The 27,822-nt window shown below is 29.0% G+C and overlaps 1 long non-coding RNA gene across 14 annotated transcripts; it reads right to left on the bottom strand.

The window, feature by feature from the left end:
* Positions 1-3,539: 3,539 nt before the first annotated feature.
* On the bottom strand, positions 3,540-27,613 carry LOC147806775 (uncharacterized). 14 transcript variants are annotated; one of them, XR_015435176.1, is made up of 8 exons: positions 27,428-27,613; positions 24,404-24,517; positions 21,558-21,746; positions 20,789-21,101; positions 19,863-20,042; positions 19,651-19,769; positions 15,372-15,479; positions 10,639-12,009 (listed from the first exon to the last, which is right to left on the bottom strand). It is a non-coding gene; the product is annotated as an uncharacterized LOC147806775 (long non-coding RNA). The 14 variants fall into 14 exon arrangements; XR_015435174.1 differs by lacking the exons at positions 24,404-24,517; positions 27,428-27,613 and adding an exon at positions 22,953-23,191 and having other exon boundaries at positions 10,688-12,009; positions 20,789-20,929; positions 21,047-21,101; XR_015435169.1 differs by lacking the exons at positions 10,639-12,009; positions 24,404-24,517; positions 27,428-27,613 and adding exons at positions 3,540-3,900; positions 22,953-23,203.
* Between the last annotated feature and the right edge of the window lie 209 nt (positions 27,614-27,822).

Genomic DNA, 27,822 nt, shown 5'->3' with positions numbered 1-27,822 from the left:
TGCTCCAAAAATAAATGATAAGTCGGCCTGTCTAATTCAGGGGCTCTAGTGTGGGTATGTTTGATCATCTTCTTCTCGAAGTGCAAGTACCCAATTGTAAACGTATTTGCCGAAGAAAGACTACCAATAATATTGAAACTATATGAGGTGAGGAATTAAAAAATTTTTTTCCCATCGTTTTAACCTTTTCAGCACAGCAGATTTTGAGTTAAAATCTTAAATCGGTAGCAACAGTGATTTTTAAGTAAAGAAACATATTTAAGCTTGATCCTGTTTAAAAAAAATTGGTTGCTAAAAAACGGCGGACGTTTAGAAGCAAATAGTTTTAAATTTTTAGTGGCTTATAGTATTTTTTTGTTGTTATTTTATTAATAAATTTTTTTTTTTTGAACAAGTGTTGCCAGAATGGCAACACTGCACTGTAAACGGTTAACGATAAAAGTATTTCAAATAGTTGAATTCCCAGGTTTCTTGTCTAGTTGCGAATTTATATTTACTGTAGGCATAAACTGTACTGAACTGAATAAAATAAGTTAAACTATGGTTTTATTGAAATGAAACTGAACTGTTACCAACATTTAAAATGGCTATCAGAAAGACACATTTCTTTACAATTGAATATGATTATTTCCTTTGTATTAAAAAAGTTTGATGGAAAATTCTAGTGCAATTATATTGTTATTTTTTGAAAACTGAAATATTTCTAACTGCCATTTTGCTTTATTAACCGAGATATTAAATAAAAAATAATAAATAATTTGATATAAATATAATTACGGACTTCAAATTTGTTAATGATTTTAAAGAATGCTTAACTCTCGGAACCACGGTGATCCTTCAACGGAACTCTGGAATTTTGCAGAACACCTTTTGGGAATCGCTAATTTAAAACCTTGTTGTCCCTGGAATCTCGTTCCCATTTTACTACTGATGTCATAATTGGCGAATTTAAGATTAAAAAATATTTAAAGAAAAATACTTCTTTAATTATTATTTAGACCTTTATTGTAATATGTATTCGTTTGAAATTTCTTTCATATTTCAAATTTCTTTCATATTGTGATTTTTGACAAATTTGAATGCTACGAGAAAATTCAGTACTAGCAAATCGATTTACTACAGAGATGTTAATTTTATGAAGGTAATTATCCCTACAATTCTACTTATTGTTGTAGTATTTACCTTTTTTGATTTTCAACAAAACACAAATAATTTCGCAAAATTAAATATCTAGCGCCACGTAAATCCAATGAAGTTCATGAAATACTTAAAAAAAGAAATAAATAAATAGCGGTCGTGACGGCCATTTTCTTTTATGTTATAAAAATAAAAAAAGTAATAATACATAGTTAAACTCACGTGCGTCTGACTGATCAAAAAATACCATCATTATAGCGTTATTCCATTTTGTATCCGTCCCGCAGTGGATTGATCGTTAAGACACGGTTCCCAGCAGATCACCGAAGTCAAGCATCACTGGCTACGGTCAGTGTGTGGGTGGGTGACCACTTGGATCAGTCTGCGTAGGGACCGAGGGTGTGCGGTATGGGTCCTCGTTAAACTGTGCTACCGTAAAGTGCTCGACTTCGCGCGCAGGTCGTCGGGCTACCGAAGCGGGGGTGCCATCCCCTCCGCAGAGGATCAAAATTGTGATGGCATGTCTTCGGATCATCCTCCGGGATGTTTCCCAGACCGTCGCCAATAGCCCATTGTGCAGCTCTAGTGCGACGTAAATTAACAACAACAACAACCATTTTGTATCCACCGGAAATTTATTTATTTATTCATGTATGTTTTATTAATTACGATATAGTCTGAAAATTTAAATACTGCCTGAACTTCAGCGTATGCCAAATCTGTTTGCTGCATGCAAAATTCATTTTATTTTATAACCGTCGTTTTAGGTTTACGACTACCAATGCTCAACTCCGCAGCCTTGTAATTTTGAAACCCAATCTTGAAGACAAGGGAAATCCTGGAACAGGCATAGGGACAAACTAGCCTTCGTGGAGGATGTTTTGATGGAACTAACCCACATTTGCGTTACATGGAGAGGAAAACCTTCCACGGTTAGCCTGACTCCAAACCACAATCAGTCTACCATTGAGAATATTGTACGTGAGCACTGTGGTCGGTTCGAGCCGGGTGTGGAATTCGCATTGACTGGCCATCGTTGGGATTCAAATCCAGTTCACCTCATTGGGAGGCGAGCGCTCTATCCACCTGAGCAATTTAAAATTCATCGCCATATACCTGATTATAACAGTGATTCTAGTGTTTCATGACTTATCTTTCTGATTAGTATTAGTGTTCTGTTTTTCGTTAAATATACAGTGTTCAGTATTTTCGCCTCATACGAGGGTTGCTATTTATATTTCTGGCCTAATAATGAAAAAACAAATATGTAGGATCGAAATTGGTTTTATTGGTTTTCAAAATATTCTCCATGATGATCAATACACTTTTGCATGCGTTTGAACCAATTTTCAAAGCACTTTTTCCAGTCCGATTGAGGTAACTCCAAAACATGCGTTTTGAATGCATCAACCGCTTCTTTGGGGGTTGAAAATCGTTCTCCACGTAATTTATTTTTGATGTGTGGGAATAAGAAGAAGTCATTGGGTGCCAAATCGGATCTGTATGGCGGATGACCCATCAGTTCGATTTTTCGCTCCGTCAGAAATGCCTTAGTTTGAGTCGATGTGTGAGAGCTCGCATTGTCATGATGAAGAATGATTCGCCTGTTCTTCTGCTTTTTTAGAATTTCTCCGATGACTTCTGGCAAACAAATGGTCGTGTACCATTCAGAACTGACCGTCCTGCGTTGCTCTGTCAGATTATGCGAGATCCAACGCGAACAAATTTTTTTTACTCTCAAATGTTCATGTAATATTTTATTGATGCTAGTCATACTAATGTCTAAAGACGCCTCTATCTCACGGTATGTCACATGACGATCTTGCTTTATCAGTTCACGCACAGCATCGATCTCTTCTGGCACAACAACGGATTTTGGACGACCTGTACGGGATTCGTCCTAGATGGAACATCGACGTTAATTCGTTATTCGTTATTGGTATAAATTCGTTATACCAATTTTTTACGGCGCTGTAGGATGGCGCTTTATCGCTGAATAAAGAATTAAGTTAATCGAAGCACTCTTGTCTTGACAATCCACGTCGAAAGTTATGAAAAATAATGGCCCGAAAATGTTCACGATTCAATTCCACTTTTTGAAAGAGAAGAACTTTTCAATTTACTGTCAACAACACAAATGAAGCTATAATGGTAAATCGTCTGCAGAATTTATGTTTAAAAATATCAAACTTTCGATTACAATCTTCTGCGGTCGCCTAGCAACACTTAGTGTTGCCAAGGCCAGAAATATAAATAGCAACCCTCGTATATAGCATTCAGTATTTTCGCCAAATGAAATATCTAAGAATGCAAATGATCATTAAAATAACGTTGACGAAACATAAATATTTTTTTTAAAATAATAATTTAAAATGTTACTTTTATATTTATTAGATCTTTTTTTAATTCACCTACATTACACAATTAAAGTCAAATAAAGATTTCGAATTCCAATGCATAATGAATTATTTCGAATAGATAGATATGGTTTCAGCCAAATGCTTCTATATCAGCAACTAGTCTTCATAAATATTCTACATCTTTTGAATTATTATTTGAATAAAGGAAAGCAATTTTCTACATTTTTGTTAAAATCGATATTGAAATTTTTACTCTTTATTTACAGTGGTTTCTCACCAGGTTTTCCTTGAGGCTTTTCAGGTTTATTAGGATCTTGACCAGGAATAGGAGGATCTTTTCTTTCAGGAAATTTTTCAGGTTTCTTTGGATTTTGACCAGGATCTGGATATTCATCAAAGGGATCTGACATTTCAAAGATCGAAAAATAAGAATTGAATTAAAAATAAATTAAATTCAACTCAGCGGATAGAAAAGAGAAAAAAAATCGTGTTAAAATTTATTTCCTGCTTGTTAAATTACTGAATTTTGAGTGAGGGAATTTGCAAAAAAAATTTTCGAGGATGGACTGGATTAAGAACTGATGTTATTCCCGTTAACGGTTACAATCAAATATTGTTTTGTAGTTATCCAAATGTACTCTTATCAAATGTTCACAACTTATAGAGATGCCCAATCCCGAAGCTAAACGAACTTTTATTAATCATTCAATTAGTGGTTGCTAATAGCAACCAATTGTTGAAACTATTTTACTTTAAAATAAAACTATTGATTACATATGATCCACCATCATCCAGCTTAACACAAGGACAAAAGAAGACTATTTGGTCGCATCCACGTTCTTATATCGAGAGCCACGTCATCACGTCAAGAAATTGAAATTTAGCCAAGATCGTCGATTCAAGCTTCGTGATTCTGATTGGTTTTGTCAACGGTATATGTAATTTCAGAGGTCACTGGTTCTACGTTGGATGTGACAGGTAAGGTAAATTTTGCTTCAGGTCCGGAATTAAATGTGTACCAGAAAATAAGGATATTCAAGCTAAATAAAGTGAGTCGAGTTTTTTTCCTTTTTTTATCTGTGTTTACTCCATTAATTCTTATTTCGATTCGAAATGCATTTTATTGGGTCTATTAATTTCGCTTACATTGTGTTCATTGCAATTTTATTAAGTTTTAGCTATAGTTTTATTTTATTTTTGAACAGTCCTCCATTTTCATGGGTTTATGACTACAAATGTTCAACTCCGTAGCCTTGTCATTTTGAAACCAATCCAGAAGACTTGATGAAACAAACCAGCATTTGCGTTGCATGGAGAGGAAGACCACGAGAACCTCCCTCGAATAGCCTGACGGCAAGAGGACTCTAACCCGTGATCCATCCACCAATGAAGATATTTCACGTCAGCACTCATTGGAAGGCGAACGCTCTCCTGAGCCATCGCGGCTCCCGATGTTTTGTTTCTTATATCTGTCGTTGAACAGCCGACCCAGTTTTTGGGTTTACGACGACTAATGTTCAAATCCGTAGCCTTGTAATTTTGAAGAAATACAGAAGACAGGGGAACTTCTGTATCAGTACCAAATATGGAAGACTTTGTGTCTCGTCAGATTTAACATGCATCAGTCACCATTTACTACACGGGGAGTCTTCGGCGGGCGGGGATCGAATCCACGATCTCTTGGACATGGGCCCAGTGACCTACCAACCCGGCTATCCCGATGCTTCACTAAGGGGATAGAGCGTTCCACATCCGGATCATGGGTTAGAGCAGGGCCGCCTCGAAAGAAGGAGGAGTTACAGTTGAATACGGGGCCTCGGTACTGAAAATGATCTTCAGCTCTGACGTCATGCATCACGATCCATGTTTCAGCTGGTTTGTGTTGCATGCTGTGTTGATTACATAACAAAATTGTTTTTTTTTCGTGTCTTTTCTTAGAAAATAATGAATGCACTACTAGTTATTATTTTAATTGTCCGTGTTTTGTTCTTATTCTTTGTTATATGATTGCATTAAAGAAATATTAGCTTTTGGAATTTTAAGCATTTTCATTAAAATTCTAAGGAATTTCTTCTAAGGCTTATTTAAAATTTGTTATTTTACGAATGGTGATGAAAAAACAAATTATATTTTGTTTTACTTGGTTAAAGCATCTAACAACACTGTCAGGCTTAAAAACTTCCTTTTGAATGATTTCTTCTGTTTGACTATTTTAGTGAAACACATTTCAAAAGGTAATTTTTATTTATCTATTTATTTTTTTGTATAATGCAAATTGTACAAAATTGTCAAAAATGCAATGCTATTGGTAAATAGTTTTTCAACTTTTGGTAGGAGAATTCAATGTATTTTTTATACAATTAGGGGAGAAAAAAATATTTTTATATATTGTAGTTACCCATGAAATTGGTTACATAATACTAGTACATAATAATTTTGCACATTTTATTAATAGTACAATACTTAAAATATGTTTCTAATACTTTTCTTTTGTTATTCTATATATTTGTTTTTAACCATGACTGGTTTAAGTTTTCTTTTGAAGAGTTTCTTTTGTTTTGCTAGTTAAACAAAGATTATTGCAAGATAGTATTTGTAAGAACAAATGCTTCACCGCTAGTTATTTTGATTTTTAATATCTTGTCTGTATTTTTATTTATTTATTTTTTGTATGATTGCATTAAGAAAACAATTTTAGATTTTAGTAACAATGTTAACATTTCCCCTCTACATTTCTATAACTTAGATTAAGGTGACAATCTCTTGTATTTATATCTTGATACATAATGTAAATGTAAAAATAATTATATTAATGTTATTCATGCAAAAGTATTGCTTGTATAAAGAATGAATAAATTTTTTTTATGGTATTCTGTACCTGCAAAGTTTATATAACTCATTTAAATTCACCTACACATTTGACGAAATTTGTCTGCTTTTTTTCCTATATTAATTAAAAAAAATTTTTTTGAAGTTTTAATTTCGTTATATACATTTTTTTATCCTCTTAAATTCATTCTTTAGTATCTTATAAAATATGAATCTTATGCATTTTAAACACTATTTTAATAGTCCTGTTTTGTTAAAAGTTCAACACGAAATATTTTTACAATATAAGAATTAATTCTTATAAATTTTTTTTTTATGTGACTAGTCTCCTATCTGAAAGTATTCCAACTATTTGGCTCAAAACTTCTTACTAGTAAATATCAATAGATTGAATAGGATTTAGTTGAATCATAAAAAGTGTTGTTGGTTGTTCAACTTATGTGGATTTAAAATATAATTTGCAATAAATAATTGTTAAGCAACATCATAGCTAAATCACATTTTTATTTTGTTGAATTTGAAAAAAAGGTAATTTGGAGAAGAAATATTTACCATCTGTAACTAAAATGTTTTAACGGAACTCATAACATTTATTAAATTGACTAGTTATCTCTCTATACATTCAGATTCAACTTTTCTTATGGATGATAATTTCATTTGCACTAAATTTTATGAGGTTAAAAGTTTGGTAATTTAAGATGCAAGAGAAGCTGGAATACATGTATAAAATATATTATGTTTAATTAGAATAAATAAAATTCCAAATAATGTCACGTAATTTAGGCAGAAGAGAAATTTTTTAAAATTACTTGAAATTCGTTTTAAGTCAACTTAACTGATAACTTATAGAAATTTTATGAATAAAGCTATCTCTTTTTGACAACATTCAAACTACTAAAGAGAAAGTGAAGAAACGTATTTGGATCGTAATGCGTGATGTCATAAAACGAGTGCCGTGGCCCCCTGAACTGTAACTCCTCCTTCTTTCGAGGCGGCCCTGGTTAGAGTCCCCTTGCGGGTAGACTAACCGTGGGAGGTTCTCGTGGTCTTCCTCTCCATGTAAAGCAACTGCGAGTTAGCTCCATCAAAAAGTCCTCCACGAAGGCAAATTTTCCCAATACTCGATACAGGAGTTCCCTTGTCTTCTGGATTGGGTTCAAAATTGCAAGGCTACGGAGTTGAACATTGGTAGTTATAAATCCATTAAATTGGGTCGGCTGTTCAACGACGGTTACAAAATAAAATAAAATGTTTTAATGAAATTTCATTATGTTTTTGCCGTCATTTCTGTTTGCACGGTGTTCCACGTAAACAGGAATGGCGCTAAATAAAAAAAGAATTGCCAATTTCGTCAAGGAGGCACCCTCTAATATATTTCTACCGGCATTTTTAATGTATTTATACATAATAATAATTAAAAGTATTTTTATATTCTTTTTGTTATTAACTTATAGTTACTGTCTTGACGGTGATTCCAATATAAATATGTATGCTGAAGAAGGAAAAGTATTTTGTGATGAACACGTGCATGGGCAGGATATGAAAACCAATCCGATGACAAACATCAATTGATGACAGCAACCCATGATTTGAAATGTTTAACGGAGTCAATACAGAAAGAAAAAAGGATTTGACCCATGGGTATCCAGTGATCATAAAAAGGCGATCACAACTTCTGTTTCTTTGTATCTGTTTTTTTTTTTAAATTTATTTATATATATATATATTTGAAATAAGCTAGGGAATGCATATCTGCATTTTCCCTAAGTCCGTCGCAACAGACATAATTTATTTTCCATTTGAGAATTTTGAACATTTTTTTTCGCTTAGTGGTGGTTACGAATTTCTATCCATGAATAGATTTTATGACTATCGCTGAGCAGCCGACCCTAATTAAGTCTTCGACTACCATTGTTCAACTCCGTAGTCTTGTAATTTTGAACCCAATCCAGAAAACAACGAAGTTCCTGAATCAATTATTGGAGAAATTAAATTAGCGCTTTGGAGATGTTTTCGATGGAACAAACCCGTATTCGCGTTTCATGGTGAGGAAAGCAACGAAAACATCTCATGGTTAGCCTGACGGGAAGGGGACTCTGATCCATCATCAGTCTAATATTGAGGATATTTTAAGTCAACACTGTGGCTGGTGCTCTCCATTAATTGATTAAGAAAAATTTGAGTGCAAGGAATATCGAGTAAAGGCCATTTACTGTAATAAACGAAATCTGAATTGTAAGAAACAATCGGAAACGGTCATCAACGCTTGCAGCGACAAATTGGTGAGCTACGCTGGTGAATCCAACGCTACGCTGCTCTATGCTTGATCGTGAAATCATATTATAGATATTAATGGATGAATAAGATTTAAAAAAATTTTAAATTAGTAAAGGAAATAAATATATTTTTCACATATATTTTTCGAAACCATTTTATTCTAATTACTTTTCCCGTTATTCTTATCACATAATCTTATCTCTAACAATAATCATATAATAAGTATAATTTATATTTCGTTATTTCTCAGCTAACTCTATAAGTATTTTTTCGTTCACACCTACTAATGAAACAAAACATTTATAGCACGTTAATTAAAATTCTAACTTATGAAGAGAAACTTGACTTTAACCCACCATTTTGCTTATGAACGATCAGCTGTGATCTTCTTCTTTAAGTAGAACTACTCGATTATAGTCTTGAAAATTGGATCAACCACGCACCAGATTAATTTCTGGGATTATATTTTCCAGATCGTGGTTACTCCCATACTTTTTTACAGCCTGGGTCATCTCATCTTTAGGGTAGAACTCTATCCCCTGAGCCACCACTTAATAGTTTTATTTTATAATATAACCGTCGTTGAACAGCCAACCCAATTTTATGGGTTTACGACTACTAATATTCAACTCCGTAGCCTTGTCATTTTGAACCCAATCCAGAAGGCAAGGGAACTCCTTGTTCAAGTATTGGGAAAAATTTGCCTTCGCGGAGGACTTTTTTTGATGCAGCTAACCCTCACTTGCGTTACATGGAGAGGAAGACCACGAGAACCTCCAACGGTTAGCCTGATGGCAAGGGAAATCTAACCCATGATCCATCTACCACTGAGGATATTTCACGTCAACTCTGTGGTCAGTGCAAGCCGGCATTCGTATCGACCAGCCATCGATGGGATCAAACCCCGGTTCACCCCATTGGAAGGTGAACGCTCTATTCCCTGAGCGGCTCCCACTTAACATATTTGAAGTTAGATTCTCGAACCATAAATATTGTATTGTTACAGTACTTACAGCTCTCTCCTTTTTTTATTTCACGCACTCTAATCTAAATAATCTTCGTAAAAAAAATATTTTATAGATTGCAAACTAATGATTGAGGGAGGGAAAAAAAACAACGAAGTTATCAAAATCTTTCAAACCATAAAAGAAGTCAGCAATCGTAAATGCAAAATTTAGATAGTCAAAACCAGTTTATTTGTTGGAAAAAATTAAATGGTGGCGGTCATTTCGAGTTTAATCAGTCCAATTAATTAGGTTTAATTATCTTACTGGAACCTACGCTTAGATGGTTCTCGAGATTGATTTGTCTGATTTTGGTAACGAGTGCTTGTTTTCCTTTCTCACTTATATAATAAAATGAAACTATAAATACATAGATTCTAAATATTGACAACCTACGAGAGGATAATATTAATAATATATAAAGGGCGGTATTATTTTTTTTAAGGGCTCAATAGGCTAGTTACACCACTGGTTACACGATATATTCCCCGAAGATGCGAGTAACAATGACAAGAAAAATGATAAAAATAAAGTGGTTTCGAAAACTATTTAGGAAATAAATATTTATTTCTTTTTTTCCTAATTTTAAAAATTTTTATTCTCATTCTTCCATTAAGATGCATAATATAAAAGCTGTGAAAGTAGCTCATTGAACTATACTTTTATAAGTATTTTATGCGTATAATGATTTTACAAATCACAAGAATTTTTTTTAATATTTATACTTTTATAGGTATTTTATGCTTATAATGATTTTACAAATCACAAGAATTTTTTTTAATATTTATACTTTTATGAGTATTTTATGCGTATAATGATTTTACAAATCACAAGAATTTTTTTTTACATAGATCTGTAAATTAATGTTATTTCATGCGAACATATTTATTTAACTATCAGTAAAAACAGTCACTTTAATAATGTAACAAATAAAACTAAGTTATAAATAAAGTAGTAACTAAAATCATATGCAGTACAGGTACAGAATTTTGCATTTGACTTCATTAAAATAAAGGCAGTATTTAAAATTTGAACTTTTAAAAAAATAATTATAATAATAATAAAAACAATTTTTCAGAAACATTTATTATTGAAAAAAGGGTTTTATTATTGTATAATGAAAATTTTCAATGCAAAAAAAGTATGTCTATATAAATATATATGTATATAATAGATTAAATATTAGTCTAAAGTATTCACAATGACTATTTTTTTAGTCTAATGAAAGCAAGAAAACATTATTTTAAATAAAAAAAAATTAAAGTAAAAAATATTATCTAAATAGCAAAAGCTCATTTCGTAATTTTATTAATGCTAATTTAGCTACACTTAAAAAAAAGAAAATGTTAAATAAATTGTGTGATAGGTTAAATTTTATGTATTTAAAGAGGAAGAGAAGAATCGATGACACGGTAGGGTAGTGTTCGCTAGAAAGGTTGTAACGCCTATGGTAGATTTGCTGTTGACGACTTTCTGTAGTTTTAGCTTCCTTATTATTAAGCATTAGATGCTTTTTATCTGAATGAGTTTGAAGGAGCTTGCATGGTGGCAAATTGGTCATCCAAAAATCTACAAAGCTTCATAATGCTCCACCACCTAGTTATGCATGAGCTGGGCAAAGAAACGACTTACATTTGAAGAAACTCTTAGGCTTCTTTAAAATCCCTTGCCACAGCTATGTGCTGTTGAGCTTTCTTAGTCTTTCCACAGCTTATTTAACTTAGCTTCATTGATTCCTATATTCATTGTATGAGTAAAACATGGCCTATGACACATGTTTAATCATATGTGCAGCGATAGCAATATAAGGGGCATCGGCAACTGATGTCAAACAATTAGTGAAAAAAAAATTCGGCTAGGAATATTATGCCGTGGATTCAACGTTTTAATCATATTTATGAATGACTGATATTGAACAATGTTATATGGTTGCAAGCTGCCAACAATGCATTGTTCTACAGATTCAGTGCACTCTTTTACAGATTTTCTATCAAGTGGTTAAAAATCATGTGTCGTTTTATGCTTCTTTTTCAGGGGCAATTCACCAATATGACCAGACTTTGAGGTCATTTTCAGTCAGAAATAACGGGTACAAGACCATCATATTCCTCTTCAGCAATTACTGCAACCTGCATGCATTGATTATCAAGAGAAGTTTGTGAAAAAAATAATTGGATGGTTAACCTTAAGGAGTACGGTTAATTTTGTTGTACTTCCACCTTTTGAAGAAACGGTAGCCTTGCACATAATACAAATAGCAATGTTGGTTGACACTAACTGGCCTTTTTCATTGGCTAGTTGACTGAAATGTTCCCAAACAGAAAACTTAGTTTTCTTTATTTTAAACAAATCGTTCATACTTCGGGCAGTCTAAACCATGGCAAGTAGGATCCATCTTTCAGCTGCAAAAATTTGAATATTTATTCAAATTTTAAGTAGAAAAACTAGGGGTTATATGAAAACCAAAAACATATTCAAAATTTCATATTTTGTAGCGAATAATGACAAAGGGATATTACAAAAAAAATGGATACACTATAAATAACTTAAATAAAAAAAAGATATTTCCTTTTAAATTTAGAAACATTAAGTTTGTTTTAACTTATCAATGAAAAAGAAAAACAAGTTTTGAAACATTAAATTCATAAAAAAAATTAAAATAAAATGTCCTGTGTCAAATGACAATCCTGTGGTAAAAGACAATGTGGCAAAATAAAATATTAAAAAAATTGTAAACATTTTGGTTTTTATTTATTTCATACTACTGTTAAGTAAAATTAACTACATAATTGTGAAGTAAAACTAATTATATAATTGTAAAGTAAAACTAATTATATAACTATATAGTAAAACTAACCCGAAATTTTAAACATTTTTTTATTATTTCTAGCAGCAGCACTTGATGTGTACATCATTCACTGGAATGTAAAAACACTCCACACTGGCCCATAAGGAATGATTTTTTTTTTTTTAAATTTAAAAACATTAAAACATTCGAAATATAAAAACAATTAGAACAAAGAAACATTAAATATAATATCAACAGAACTAATCTTGCTCTGTTTACAAGATTGTGATTTATATAATATGTAAAAAAAATTGCTAATTATATAATTAATTTGCAGCCTATTACTACAGCAGTATATAAAGTATGGATAAAAAAAATTTAAACACTAAATATTTATTGGGTCAATTCTTTTTTAAAAGCATTTTTGATCTTTTATGCTTTTACACATAATACAAGAAGTATATTAAAACATTAGCTACATCAGGTCTCTATAAGAGTAACTTGGGTACCTTTTATAACAGTGTCTATTAACACAAAACCTGTAGCAAACTAATAACACCATTGAAAAAGTATCCCTGGCATCAATAATATTTTGTTTTATGCTCCACCCATGAAAAAGATAAGTATATTTTATTTTACGTTTTTTTCTTCTTTCAGATTTATGAAACAGGTAAGTGTTAAAATTAAGCATCTTAAATTGGACACGATTGCAACAATTGTAATAGTCTAAATTAGATGAAAAACACTTATACCATAATATTGGTGGTTAAAACACATTATGATTTTCATAGTCCATTTAAATGAATTTTAGAATTAAAAAAGATTTATTACAAATGATTACCTAATAATAATTAAGAATGGAAATATAATTGAAATTTGTTCATTTACAAAATTGCCAAAACAAAGTAAAAACAAATGGATTCAGATAATTTTAAAGTATTTAGATTAAAATTAAGAATTTTCTTGAATGAAAAAGTATCATCATTAACTTCTCTCATCTAGTTTAAGAATTATAGACTTTAATTACTTTGTTGCACTTGTACGGAAAATCTTATTCAGTCTGTACTTCTATTTAAAATATTAGTGCTAAGTTACTATAAATATTATTCAATTAAAATGTATTTTATCTTGTTGAAGATACAATTTCATATAACAGAATTCGCTGTAACAGATTTATCTGGAAAAAAAATTTCTGTTACCAAACTCACAAAGTCAAATGTTAAAAAGATACAGATTTACAATCTATTCCTAATGCTTTATAGTCATTCATTATAAAAAAAGATATTGCAATTATAAATTTGTAATACAATAAATAAAACTATTATGATCATGAATAAACAGTCCTGAATTGCTTACATAATTTTGTTTGATTTTATGATAAAACATTTCTCCGTAAATAAAAAAAAATTACTACTTTGATGCTTTCTTTATATGCAATAGTTTTCACAATAGACTAAAAAAATTTTCATCGCAAACACTTTTTATTTTACACATCTCACCCACACCTTTATTATTTAAAAATCATGAATAATTTGCAAAACTTTAAATTTAGTGAACTTATTCTGCAAAATTAAATGATCTAACATCAGTTTTACTCCTAAAATTATGGAACATAAAACTTAAATTTACTAGTTATATAAGATCATTAAATTTAATAGAATCAAGTTTTTGAACGATTCAGATATCGCTCGAATATCCAATAAGAATATCTCTGAGATATCCAGGTAATACATACAATTGATATATAAAAGAAGTCCCTCAGATATCTCGTGGATATCTGTAATAAGTCACATATATGACAGTGAACAGAAACTCATCTATGTATCATAGTTTTAGTATAAAATTTTCTATTTCTGGCAGCAACAAAAAAAAAATCCCAATGAAGAATAAATTATTCACAAAGTAAAAAAACATAATTTATTTTTCTTTTACATCATGCAACCTGCAATACAAATTTTTTAGATAAACTTTGTTGGCAATACAAAAATGGGTATAAATAGAAATTATCTAAAAATAATATTTTTATAAAAAATTACAAAAAGATATTTTACAACTTCTTACTTTTTTTTGTACTAATATTTTCTATCAATGTTAATTTTCTGATTTACAAAAATAAATTTTGAGCTTAAGATTGATATTATCACAATTCTTTAAGTCATTTTCATATAAGTTTGCAAAATTTCCATTTCCTTTAAATTTCATCAAAATCTAATATGTTTCAGTTTTACAACCTATAGGTTAGTATGACCATTGAAGCTTCATTTCATACAATAATAAATGTTTGAAAAAATAATACTTTTACTGCCAAAACACTACTTTATTAAAAAGCATTTTGTATTAGCGTATTTTGAGGAATTATCATGAAAAGAAAGATCAATAAAACTAATAAATGCTTTATGGAGTATGTAGTAAGGATAAAATACATGAAGATAAAAATCATAAGTGTAAATTCTTGCTCTTATTTACACACAAAAAGGAATTTAAACATGTAGTACATTTATTCAAAGGGCTATAGTGGGTCTGGCCTACTTAGACATTTGATTGACTATCGCAGAAATATTGGATATCATCACTTTCAAAATAGAAACAAAAATATTTATTTCATGTATCATTTTCTTTAACAAGCTGTAACTTAAACCTGTTTCTCTGTTGACCATAAATTATAAAAGTCTTTTTTTCTATTTACTGTTCAAAAAAGCAAGATCAATTAGAAGTTAAAACTAGATGAATAGCAAAGATAATTGTATAACAGTTATTAAATATAATAGACAGTATACAACTGTATAACTTCAAAAAAAATTTCAAAAACCTTTAGAGCTTTAAAACCAAATTATTTAAATTACACTCATAATTATTCTATTTTATCAAATCTGAAACAAGTGTAATTCAATAAAGGGATTTTGTTTAAGACTACATTTGAAAAATTGTATATTAAAATAATACAACAAATTTATGACATAATTAAAATGAACATACTCATTGTTTTTAATTTCCAATCTTGTCAAGAAATAACACCAATTGAGCACTTGGCCAAGACTTTATTTGATGAGCTGTTACTACAGGACACTTTTTGACTTGCTCAGGCTAAAAGTGAAAAATTGATAAAATGAGATCCAATTAAAGACATTACAAAAAGAATGAAGTTTTTTATTTTTTTTACAAATAAAGCTTAATATTACTAAATTTAATTTAAAAGAAATAATTAAGAATAATTCATAGAGTAAAAAAGTTATTTTATACATTAGTATTTTCATTTCCTTAATTTAATTTTGGACTTCGTTAGATATCAACTATTTTATAAATTTTTAAGCAAATGTCTGAAGACTATGTTTATCAAACAATGCCCAAGATTCATTGTTTGGAAATTAAAATTATCACAGTTTTTCAATGAAAACTCTTAATCACTTAACAATCATTTGTCCCATTTCTCTTCATGAAAAAAGTGCTTTTCGAAATTTTATTTTTTCAGTTCAATTTCAGATTTGTTTTCTGCTACTTAGATAAGCAAATTTGAATTGTATACACATTTGAATTTTATGCTTTACATTAATTATTGTAAAATACATTTAAAATATTTTTTAAGCAAATGTTTCTTAATTTTGCACTATGTCAATAAGAACATTATATTTAAAGCTAAATTATGATAAAATAAAAGACCTAAAAGTAAATAGTTTTTTGTTTTTCCCAACCTAAATTAATTATTATATGTGTGCGTATATTTATGCAACACATTTATCAATTTTATTTCTTTTCATCATTCTGTTATTAAATATAGCTTTATAAATACATCTTATAATTGAAAAAAAAGCATTTTCTTAAATATCTCATTCTCCTTTATATTAAAATTCGTCACAATGTGCATACCTATTCACACATTACTAAAATAACATTTAGATATTAAATACTATTTAACCTTTCGTTTAAAATAAAAATAAAAAATAAAAACACAACTGTTTTTATGAAGGAAAAAGAAAAGATTGCCCTAAAACAGAAACTTGATCAGCAGACAGACTTTAAAGTGCTTTATCTCATAGATGACAATTTTGTGTTTTAATCTTAATTAAATCCCTAGCTAATTTTTTCTATTTAAGATGAAGCTTTGAAATAAACTTTTTTATTTTAAGTGTAAAACACTTATTTAAACTGCGTGTGGGATAAGCATTTTATGAGGTATTACAATTTTTACAGCATGTTATATATACCTATCAGAAATTTTTAATCTTTTTTTCTACTTTTTTACAAAATAATGTGTAAAAAATGTTTTAATTGATATATCAACAAATGAATGCATAAAACTGTTAAGATAAATATTGTAAGAACTAAAAAAAAAAAAAAAGGGAAAATATGTTAACATAAAAGCTTTAAGGATTTATAAATGCAATTTTTTCTTTTAAATTTAAAAAAAATTAAACAGTTTAACTATTTTTTGAAGATAAATTATTGATTATAAGTTAAATGAGCATGTAAAGCATCCACAAAAGGAATGATAATACTTCTATTTTTAAAAAAAATGTTGCAAGAGTACTGTGACTCCTTAAGCAACAAAAAGTTTTGTACGTATAATGAAAACTTCTATAAATGAATACTAATAAAACATATTAAACAAATTACTACACATTAAACAGAACTTAAAAAAGAAAAAGATGTGTTATCGCAGCCATTAGGATGAAGTCTATTAAGACCATGCTCATTTAATCCTAAAAATAAAATAAAATATATTAGAGATACATGTTGTAGGAAATTATTAACAGTTTGAAATTTCTAACTTTTTGGATTGGTTAAATAGGTCGGCATCATAAGAACTAGATACTGCAACGAACTTGATTTATAAGGTTTATGCCAATATAGCAACAATCTTCGTTAAATGTTCTACAAGTGTCACCCAAATGATATGCATGGGTGCCAAATTTGTCGAAATGTTTGAAATTAAGAAAATAGTAATGAAAAAAATTTTTTTATACTGAATTCCATGCGTTTAAAAAAATTGTTCGAAATTTATTATTCTAAACTGAAGGCTTCTGTAACGAATATTATAGAAATAAATAAGTACAGAAGTTCTTCCATGAGTTGCAGGGTGGCCACAGTCTGGAAAAATTTTAAAAGAAGGGCCAATTAAGGCTTTAATTTTAGGAACATTTTAGGAATGCAATTTGTCAGCTGTAACATAAATTTACAAATATTTTTGGATGACAATTGCAAACAGCTTTTTAATTTTTCCGGAAAACGGCTACACTTGAGAGGTTTCTCCATCCACTCCCCTTTCCCCCATGAGATGAAGCATTTTAAATCTAAATGTTGAAATTTTAAATTTATGTGCTTTCTGTGGACTGATTTGCCCACCAGCTAAAAGAAATATCTTTTGGGCTTTGAGAATTTTATTTAGGATTTTTTAGATAAATAATTTTTAATATATTTTGTTAATTTCACAAGTTTTCCTTATTATCTAAACTCAACATTTCACTCAGTATGTTGAATTTATTTACAAATGTTATTGCTTTTTTTTACGGAATTTTTGATAAATAGTACTCCTAAATCTTTATGGGGTAATAGCTTTTAAGTGTTATAGATAGTGAAGAACAGGATATTGAGGAAAAATCATTTTACATAGCTTATATTATAACACTGGTAAAAGCATACTTAATGTTAATAATAATTATTCTTAATGTTGTTGATAAAAATTACTTTACATGATATTTACTATTTTAGACAATGTATTTGTTAACAAAATAAAAAATAAAAACTGAAATTCCGATTTATGTATAAAATGCATTGCAGTGCAATGCTATTGATGTGTATGGTTTTAATTTTCTATGTCGATAGAAGTCAATGAAACAAAACACAGAGAACTTTAAATTCAATTTTTAAATAATATTTATTCATGCAAATAAATTCTAGTGAAGTTTCATTATTATATGCGTCCCAATTTCTGTTTTTTTTATTCTACGCAACTGTCTCTTATTTCATAGCATGTGTACCATAACATGAATTATGCAAATGAAAAGTTCTATTTTTTCCCTCCAGCCACATTAAGTTTTCGGAAGACTAAAAGAATAGTAGTCCCATTGGTCTACTAAATTTTTCTCGTTTGGTGTGACACTAAAAACTTACAACACTATAATTTATGCCTGACCAAGTTCTACTAGACAACAGAAAAGTCTGAAGTATCTGAAACAGGCTTCCCCGACCCAGGGGTGACTATTTCCTCCAATCAGATAGCTTATTATAGTCACTAACTAGGCTTGTTATAAGAGTGGGAAAAGAATAAAAAAAAGCTAAAATACACATATCTACTCGTGAAAAAATTATTTTAAAAAATGTAAAACTAATTTTCGTTATTTACATATTTATTTAAAGTTATCTTTAATTTGTGCACATTAACAGTCTAACAAACTAAAGATTATCATGATTAAATAGGATTACATAGTAAAGTAAAACAAAATAATGTAGAAAAAGAAATATTAAGAAAAATAGATATTAGAGAATTTTTTTTTAATTCAAGAATTTTTTTCTAAAGTTTAAAAAGTTTGAAATTTTGTCCAGAGACAAGTCAGATTAATCTCATGCTTGGCTATAAAAGAAATCAGCTATAAAATTGAAATGTGAATTAAGATTATCTTCAATTAGTAACAATCTTTAATAATTAAGAGTTTAAAAAAAAGGATGGTAGATTTTGACTTGAAAATATTTCGTATTTCATGAAAATTTTGCACTTAATGCACAATAGAATTATTTACTTAATGGGCAGAAAACATTGAGAAAAATATTATAAAAACTCTAAAATGGCGAGCATAAATTATTAAATTAATCATTAATTTTTGCAAAAATTTAAAATTTTTTAGCTGAAGCAATGTAACAAAGGCAAAAGAAACATTAAATAAATTGTATGTGAAAACTAAAAACTAATCTGTAAAAATAAATAGACTTTAAATAAAATAATTTTATCAACAAATATTTTGAATGAAATGTCTATTATTTTACAATACATAGTCAAAAACTACAATTTAAAAGAAAAACAAAAATTTTAAACATAGAAATGTTTAATAAATTCAAATTATTATATCTTCCTCTTACAAAGTAAATATCACATTTAAAAAAAAGCCTCAAAACATAAGTAAACAGCAAAAAAAGATAAATAATTACACCTGCATAAACAAATATTTTTGGTGAAAAATGTAGACCTCCAACTTATAAAAACACATAAAAATTAAGTAAAATATGTAATTAAATTTATTGTGCCAAGCTAACTGAAAAATACCTTGTTTTCGAACCCTCTTTTGCACCGATACCACTAGGATAAATACATCCAGAACCTGTGTTCATCATCCAGTGTACTTGGAAAAAAGTCATTTCAAACTATTTAACTGAGAATATGCTCTGAAAGAGAATAGAAAAATTTTATGAAATTTCAACTAAATATCCATAGAAGAGTATTTAACAATGTTTTCGAGTAAAGGCATGACAACTTACTTCATCGAAATGAAGTAAATTTTCATGCCTGGGAAAAAAAATCAAAATTGAAGAAAAGAGGACAAGGTTTATTCACAGTGGAGAAAACTGACAAACCACTAAAGTCAAAGTTGGCACACATTTGACAATTGACTGTTTTATCCAGATTTAACCATAGTTTTTAACAGTCATATCAGATACCTAAAATTTTAGATAATTAAATAATTATTAGCTAATATAAATGTGAAGTAATTATAAATAAATATACATAGAAAATAACAAGTGACCAACTAGAATGTTCAATCGTTCTGACATTAACCCCCTTTTAGTTTTGACAATCACTGTCGAAAATCATAAGTTTTGGTGAAGAGAATGATTGATTATCAATAATAAATATTGAATAATTATGACTAAGAATTTGTAAAATTGAAATTTATCTAATTTACAACTAGAAAAATTATGATTTTTTTTTCAGCACAGAGTGCAGTCACTGAAAAAAAACAAAGTCTAATAAATGAAGTTATGAAATTTAAAAAAAATATAAGTAAATTTTGTTTCTTCGCCCCAGATCTAATAAAATAAGTCAGAGTTTAACAGATGTAACAGTTGCTACAGTTAAATTTTTCAATTTTCACTTCAAATCTATTGCAGTTTATTAGTAGTATATTTCATTTGAATTACCTATATGATAACCAAAATTTATTGTAAATAATCTATTTGATTAAATTTGTGTGAATACAATATTTTAATATTACGTTATGCTGAAGCTACCAAATATTATACACTCATTTTTAAATTATTTTGCATACAAGCAATGGACAGATTTAGTTTTATCTTATGCTTAGCAAAGTGCTTCTTGTTAAAATTCTTAGTTGAACTATTACTAAATTAGACATATTACTAAATTAGACATATAGAGACATATCTTAATCCGTCTGATTTTGTACCTTAAAATGTCATCTGCATTAATTGATTGCCATATTTGAGGTTACCCTTTCGAGCCATTAGGACTGAGTCAGAATGTGAAGATCCGATCATTAGATCAAAAATCAACCTGTGTGGTCTGTTTATTTCTTTCACACTGCACACTATGAGCATGAACAAAAAATATTGTGAATTAAAAAAAAATTTCACAGGTTGAGATTAGAAAATTACTAGTGACAACTTTAGTTTTAATAAAGCTAAGAAATATGCTTAAATTGTACCATCAATATTCAGATGGAGAACTACCAACTCAACAATTAGAACAATAGTAATTATCTGTAATATAAACTTAATAGTTATAATATATTAAACATAATAACCTTAAAATATAAATAGTACATTAGTCATTAAGAAAGGGAATAAATTATTTTAGACACATTTTTAATATATGATGTATAATATGAATAATAATTATATTAGTAATTACAATGCAATATTATACATGATTGAAATAATTATGTAGATGGATGTTTAATAAAATATCTTCAATGACAAAAAAGAAACTTGTCACTGGTTTTTGCCACATTTCGACAAACAGTTTATTATACTTTTCGACAGGTTTCTGACGTTTCGTGTCAAAACCAGCTTTTGATGCAAAAAGTAAAACCCTGGATAGTAAATGAAACCTCTCCAGGAATTTTTCCATATCACAAGAACCTGTCGTGCAAACTGCAATCACCAAGGCATTTATGGATTTTAAAATCTCAATTTAAAAAAAAAAGATATACAGACTTGATTGGTGGTTATGATATATATATTCTTCAAGTTGGTCCTCGTCTGTAATGTGTCCAGTACCTTGTAAACCACTGCCCGGAAGTTGCAAATATTTGGAGATTATTCAGTCACAGATCATGATAGGGAAATCTTCTCATTGCCCAAGAATATATATGTTTTTTTTCTTCTCCCGAGTAAAACTTTTTCCTGGAGAAATATCAAACATTCAAATAACTTTTTTAAAGCATTTTATAATTACAATCTAATTGATAATATATATTGTAATAAAGATTTTCAAGCTATAATAAATCTTTTTCAAACATGTGATAACTAAAAAACAATAAGCAAGAAAAATAAATTTAACAAATTTAAGGGTTTAAAACAGCTGTAATCCTTCAATATTTTACATAAACAAGTAATATAAAACCTTTTTTTGAAAAACAATTATGATGTAAAGAATTATTAAAATATAATGAATTTTAATTAATATACAACTAAATATAACAGGTACACAACTACAAATCACAAATTTAATTCACAACTACTAATAGCATAGGAATTTTTATATTCATATAATGTTAAGTATGAATACTTAAACCAAATTTTAAATATAATATACTGATATTACACCTACATTTTAGAAAAATTTAAAAATAAAAATTATTACATTTTATCTTTTAAGAAATCAATATAGAAATGTATAGAATATTTACTATATAATAAACAGTTAAACTGAGCTCAAAAATAAATAACCTTAAAATTAAATCATGAAGTACCCATTGCATTTTAATATATTTCACAATGTAACCCATATTGAAACTTAATTTAGGCCAGGGGTCAGCAAATTAGTAGATAGGAAGAATAAAAAACTAAAGAAGTAACAAAAATTACAAATTGCAGATATGCTATGTAAAATCAAAACAACTAATAAAATGCTTATTTGTTACTCCAATTAAATGGTCAATTCTAAGCAGTTAAACTATAAAAGTATCCTTTTTAATTTGTCAATTTGAGTGTCGTAAAATAATATTAAAATAAGATTAATAAATTTTAAAATATAAACAGTTGTAAAACTCAATTTAGACCATTATAGTAGGAAAATAAATAAAACACAAGAAACAAGAAATATTTCAAACAGTAGATTTGCTAAGTTATGCCAAAGAACTAACGTCATCAAATAACAAAAAGTCAATTTGTTACTCATATAATGGTCAAATCTATATAAAAAGCAATAAAAAGAGAGCTTTTTAACTTAAAGATTTCATGAATTATTTCTTTATGGCAGTAGAAACTGAGAAATACTAATTGTAAATGCATAAAATTGTCAATAAGTACTCCTGGGAATTAATCAATTTAAAATAACGGAAGTGATGTTCTACTTTATTTACAAATATAAAATTATAATATATCTACCTGGAATACTGAAATAAAGGCAGATGTACAGACAGAGCGACTACAAATTTAATATTTCCAATAACAGCGCTTGGATTCTTTAACCAATCAAATTTAACGATGCGCGTAGAAATTTGCACCTCAGAACTTAGAGGGTTACGACGATGATGATCATAGTATCTTTTTAAAAATTCTAGTTAACGACTTTGATTTTAATCTTTTTGTTTTGAAAACCCATTTTTCAAGATATGATTATATGATGTGCCATAATAAGAGTGTTTTTTTGCGATGTATTCTTCTTTTGAAATAAAGAGAAATACTTGAAATTTTTTTTTATATGGTAGTGGGGAAAAAAAATGTTTGTATGCTGGTTTTAACGGCGATGAATTAAATTTCATTTTACCTTATCGCATAAAAACGAATAAAAAAACAGACTAAAATATGTTAATTTTTCGAGTTGAAAACATTTCTTATATGATTTAAAATAACATTAAAAACTTTATTTATTAATATTCAAGGATTCTACTTTTTCTTTTTTCCTTGAGTGAAATACGAAGAGGTCGAGCTAGATTTATTATTATTATTTTAAGTTTGTTATGAATTCGAAATCCGAGGATTTAAAACATCCAGAACATGCAGTGTGTTTCGTAAAAAAGTTTTTATTGTAAACTTTCAGAATCCTTTAAAAAAAAATATATATATATATCACCATTAGAAGTCTCAAATCGGTATTAAACTTGATATTTCTAATAATTGCTTATAACTCTCCATATTTCCTCCGTCAGTGAACCAAGTTTTGATGTTTTCAGACCGACCCCCCCAGGAGGCGATTGATAGCGTTTTCCTTTCCTCTCTATTAAATTTACGACTCCCACTACACATACTTTTATGATTTCTATTTTTTACATGGGTACTAAAAATGTACATCGAGGCAGTTCTTACGGAACAACCTATATTTTGTAGCATTAAATTCTCTATTTATTTAGGTTAATGCGATAATATAAAAAATAGGCTTGTTTATTTTTCTCTAGTTAGCTAATTGACTATAATAATAAGTTAAATTATTTAACACAAATCACTACAGAAGTGCTGTGATAGCCTGACTATGCCCATGTCCGAGAGGACACGGGTTCGAACCCCGCCGGCCAAAGACTCCCCGTGTAGCAAATGGTGACTGATGCACGTTAAATCTGTCTAGTCACAGAATCCCTCATGTTCCCATAACAAATCATACCGCTGAGGGTACTGATCCAGGAGTTACCTTGTCTTCTCGATTGGTTCAAAATTACAAGTCTAAGGAGTTGAACATTAGTAGTCGTAAACACAAAAGTGGGTCGGCTGTTCAAAGACGGTAATAAAATATAAAAAAAATCACTACCATAACTTTCAAACTACTCAAACATACACATTGTACTACTAATTTGTCATGCATTTCTACTATTTATATCCAAAAGGAAAGGGTATATACATACCTACTTATCGTAAGTGTGATTAGTTTCTTCAAAAAGTCCTGCACGAAGGATAGATTTTCGCAATGCTTGTCCCAGGAGTTTCCTTGTTTTCTGGGTTGGGTTCAGATTTTAAGGCTACAGAATTGAACATTGATATGTGTAAACTCAGAAAAGTGTTACCCGTTCAACGGTGGTTATGAAATAAAATAACATCAAATTTACCATATTCTTTTCATCTGCTTTCTTTAAAAACATTTTTTAAAAAGAAATTCTTTCCGCCACATTTTAAGATAAACTTTTCTATAAAATAAACATAATATCAGAAAAATTAAGGGAGACTCAACTCGATTCTTACAAGTTATACCTAATATTTATTTTTTGAGCAGAGCAATAAAAAAGTTTCTTTTTTTAAAATATTTCTTTTACATTTATTTTACATTAGTTTAAATATAATTCAACATTATTTGATTTTTGTTATTCATATTCAAAATAAAAATACTATTTATATACGGAATAACACCTCGGAAGGATAATATTCTAAAGTAATACACATGTCACAGGAAAAACAATTACGTTTAATTATCGAGAAAGAAAAACAATTAGCATGTTATTTTTTGACTAGTTGATTGTTATTTATCACACGTTATTCGTTGGGACAAACAGAAACATGCATGTTAGTTAGCATTATGTGCAAGCATTTTAGTTAGGAAATGAGTTATTTTAAACGCTCCGTTAAAACTTAATATATTAAAAAAGGCATTCACGCTACAATACATAAACATATTAACAATTTTAGAAACAAAACGCGCATCGCATATCACATTTTATTTTTAAATTTTAACTGCATGCTTGTAATGACATTTGTAAGCATAATAACATGTGTACTTATTTTGATGAAAAATATATAAACAGTACAAAAACTAGTTATAAAAATTATTTAATTAAAAATTAAATTTTTTTTTATTGAATTAGCAAGTTTGAAAGGAAGCTATAAAAAAGATAATGGTTTAAATATGGTAACCATGCAAAAAAAAATTAGAATTCCTCTCTTAAAAAGAGATCTTTTCTCTTAAAAAGAAAAGATTGAAAAACACAAATGGATCAGAAGGGAAGGGAAGGGAGAGGGCGAAAGTCACTTTTTAAACAATTAATAAGTAATCAGAAGAATTTTTGCAGCCGTAATTTAAATATTTTACTTAGTTTCTCATTTTATACATTTAATTCTTTTTTTTATCCTCCTCAGTTTTTATTTCTTTATATTTTTCACAGTTTTTATAAAATATAACTCAACTAAACTCAAGCACAAACCCGTATTTTCCTTGAAGTAAATGCAATTTTTTCCCGAAGGATTTCGATTCCTTATCATAAAAACATGGAAGGTTGTTGCCCGTAATCTATAAAACACGGGTTCCAAATATTTAGGCAGGTGAGCGATTGAAAGTTTGGGACCCTAATTGTTAGTCACTTTGTGCGTATTTCGCTATTACTTAAAAACTTTTTAAGCAAATCGTAAAATTTATGCACACGATTATAAAATTCCTTTATCCGAAGATAATTCAACATAAAAAATAATTTTTAATAATTATTTAAATTAATTCAATAATATCCTCCTCAGTTTTGCGTGTGAATTGTGTTTAACAGATGAAAGGACCTCGAGTGCAAAAAGTTAAATTTATTTGCTTTTTTTTCTTTTAAATCGTTACTTTTAAAAATAGCCGTCATTCAGGTGATTTGCAGCTTCCGTATCCATGTATTGCAGTCCCTCAGTGGAATGATCGTTAAGACACGGTTCCCAGCAGATCACCGATGTCAAGCATCACTGGCTACGGTCAGTGTGCGGGCGGGTGACCACTTGGATCAGCCTGCGTAGGAACCGAGGGTGGGCGGTATGGTTCTTCGTTAAACTGTTCTATCGTAAAGTGCTCGACGTCGCGTGCAGGTCGTCGGGCTACCGAAGCGGGTGTGCCAGGTTTTCTTACGTTTTTACTCGGCCGAAAGCAAAAAAAAAAGAAAAAAAAATCTGCTGTGATCAGAAGTTTTGCTTTTAGATTGTGGGACTGCAAACGTGTTTTGTGCAATTGTTTATATGATGGTTGCTGAAGATGGAAAAAAAAAGCGTAAAACAAATGGGACATCACTTCACTGGCTGGTGTAAAATATCAATTTGTGTTATCACTTTTATAAACAATCATACAAAGACTGTTTAATTTTCTTCATTTGCCCGAGATAACACGGGATAGCAAACTAATAGTGAATTAAATATTTTTTTACAAATAAAAAAAATAAAATTTTAACTTAAAACTTGTTTATTATGTTTTGTTTCAGTTCCTTGCATTTATTAATAAAATAAAAAATATGGCTATTTTATGCATTTGTTTCAACAAATATTGGTAGGAGAAGCGGTTAATATATGGGTCATTCTCACGAAAACTTACATTTTTCAGTTCATAAAATCCCAATAAAGTAAAGTGAATAAAAAGCTCTGAAACTTTTTATATTAATAGAAATATGTAATGGCGTTATAAAGAAAGTATATATCCTAAAAATTATACTTAATGTTTAAATAAATTAATTAATTTCACTGTTTAAAAAGTTTAATTTCACTGTTTAATTTTACTGTTTAATGATATTTTATTTTAATACATGTTTTTCTCTAAGTTACAGCTACCTCAAGTTGGAAAATGATAACATACTAAGTATATCTAACATTTATTATAATTTAGTTTTATATACTTAATAGTTTTTAAAGGTTTGGGAAATAAAATTGGCTGGCACGATTGAACAAAATTTTTTTTTAATAATATACTCATCTTGAATCATTCCCTCACTTCAGCATCATTCCCTCACTTTATACACTAGTGAGGGAATGACAAATTTAATAAAATTTAAAAATAACAGTTAGGGCTAATTAATTTCTGAAATCAATCACATACCGTTATATTGATACAAGAAAGCAACCTATAATTATCCACTTTCTCGATGAAGTTGTATTTTATTTTACTCTAAAAAACGACATGAGGGAATGACAAATGTAAAAAATTTTACCTGGTTTGATTCATTCAAATTTATTCCACAGCAAAGCTTCTTTAAGTTGAAGATGGAAACATACTGCAATTTTGTTCTATGATGCCAGTTGTTAACTGCTAAAGTTTTTATTAAAATATTTTTATTCTAAGAAGATAGCAGGTGATAAGAACATTGTTGTGAGGGAATGACGCGAAACACTAGGGACAAAGTTTAAAATAGTGCTGAGTTAATATTTTTATCAGAAATTAAATTTAAGATTGATTTTCCGAATTCTATATTTCAAAAATCTGAAAATTTGAGTCGAAATTTATCCGTTCTGAAGATAATATTCCCTCTTTCCCAAAAAGAATAGTTATTTTTATATATAGAACACTTTATTCATGCTGAAATGTCAACAAAAAAAAAAGGTTTCA

Source organism: Parasteatoda tepidariorum, chromosome 7, assembly GCF_982258835.1.
Source record: "Parasteatoda tepidariorum strain Cologne lab strain chromosome 7, Ptep-v5.0, whole genome shotgun sequence".
In the NCBI taxonomy this organism is placed as follows: Eukaryota; Metazoa; Arthropoda; class Arachnida; order Araneae; family Theridiidae; genus Parasteatoda; species Parasteatoda tepidariorum.
The sequence above is the reverse complement of the archived record's forward strand: the minus strand, read 5'-3'. Positions and strand labels throughout refer to the sequence as shown.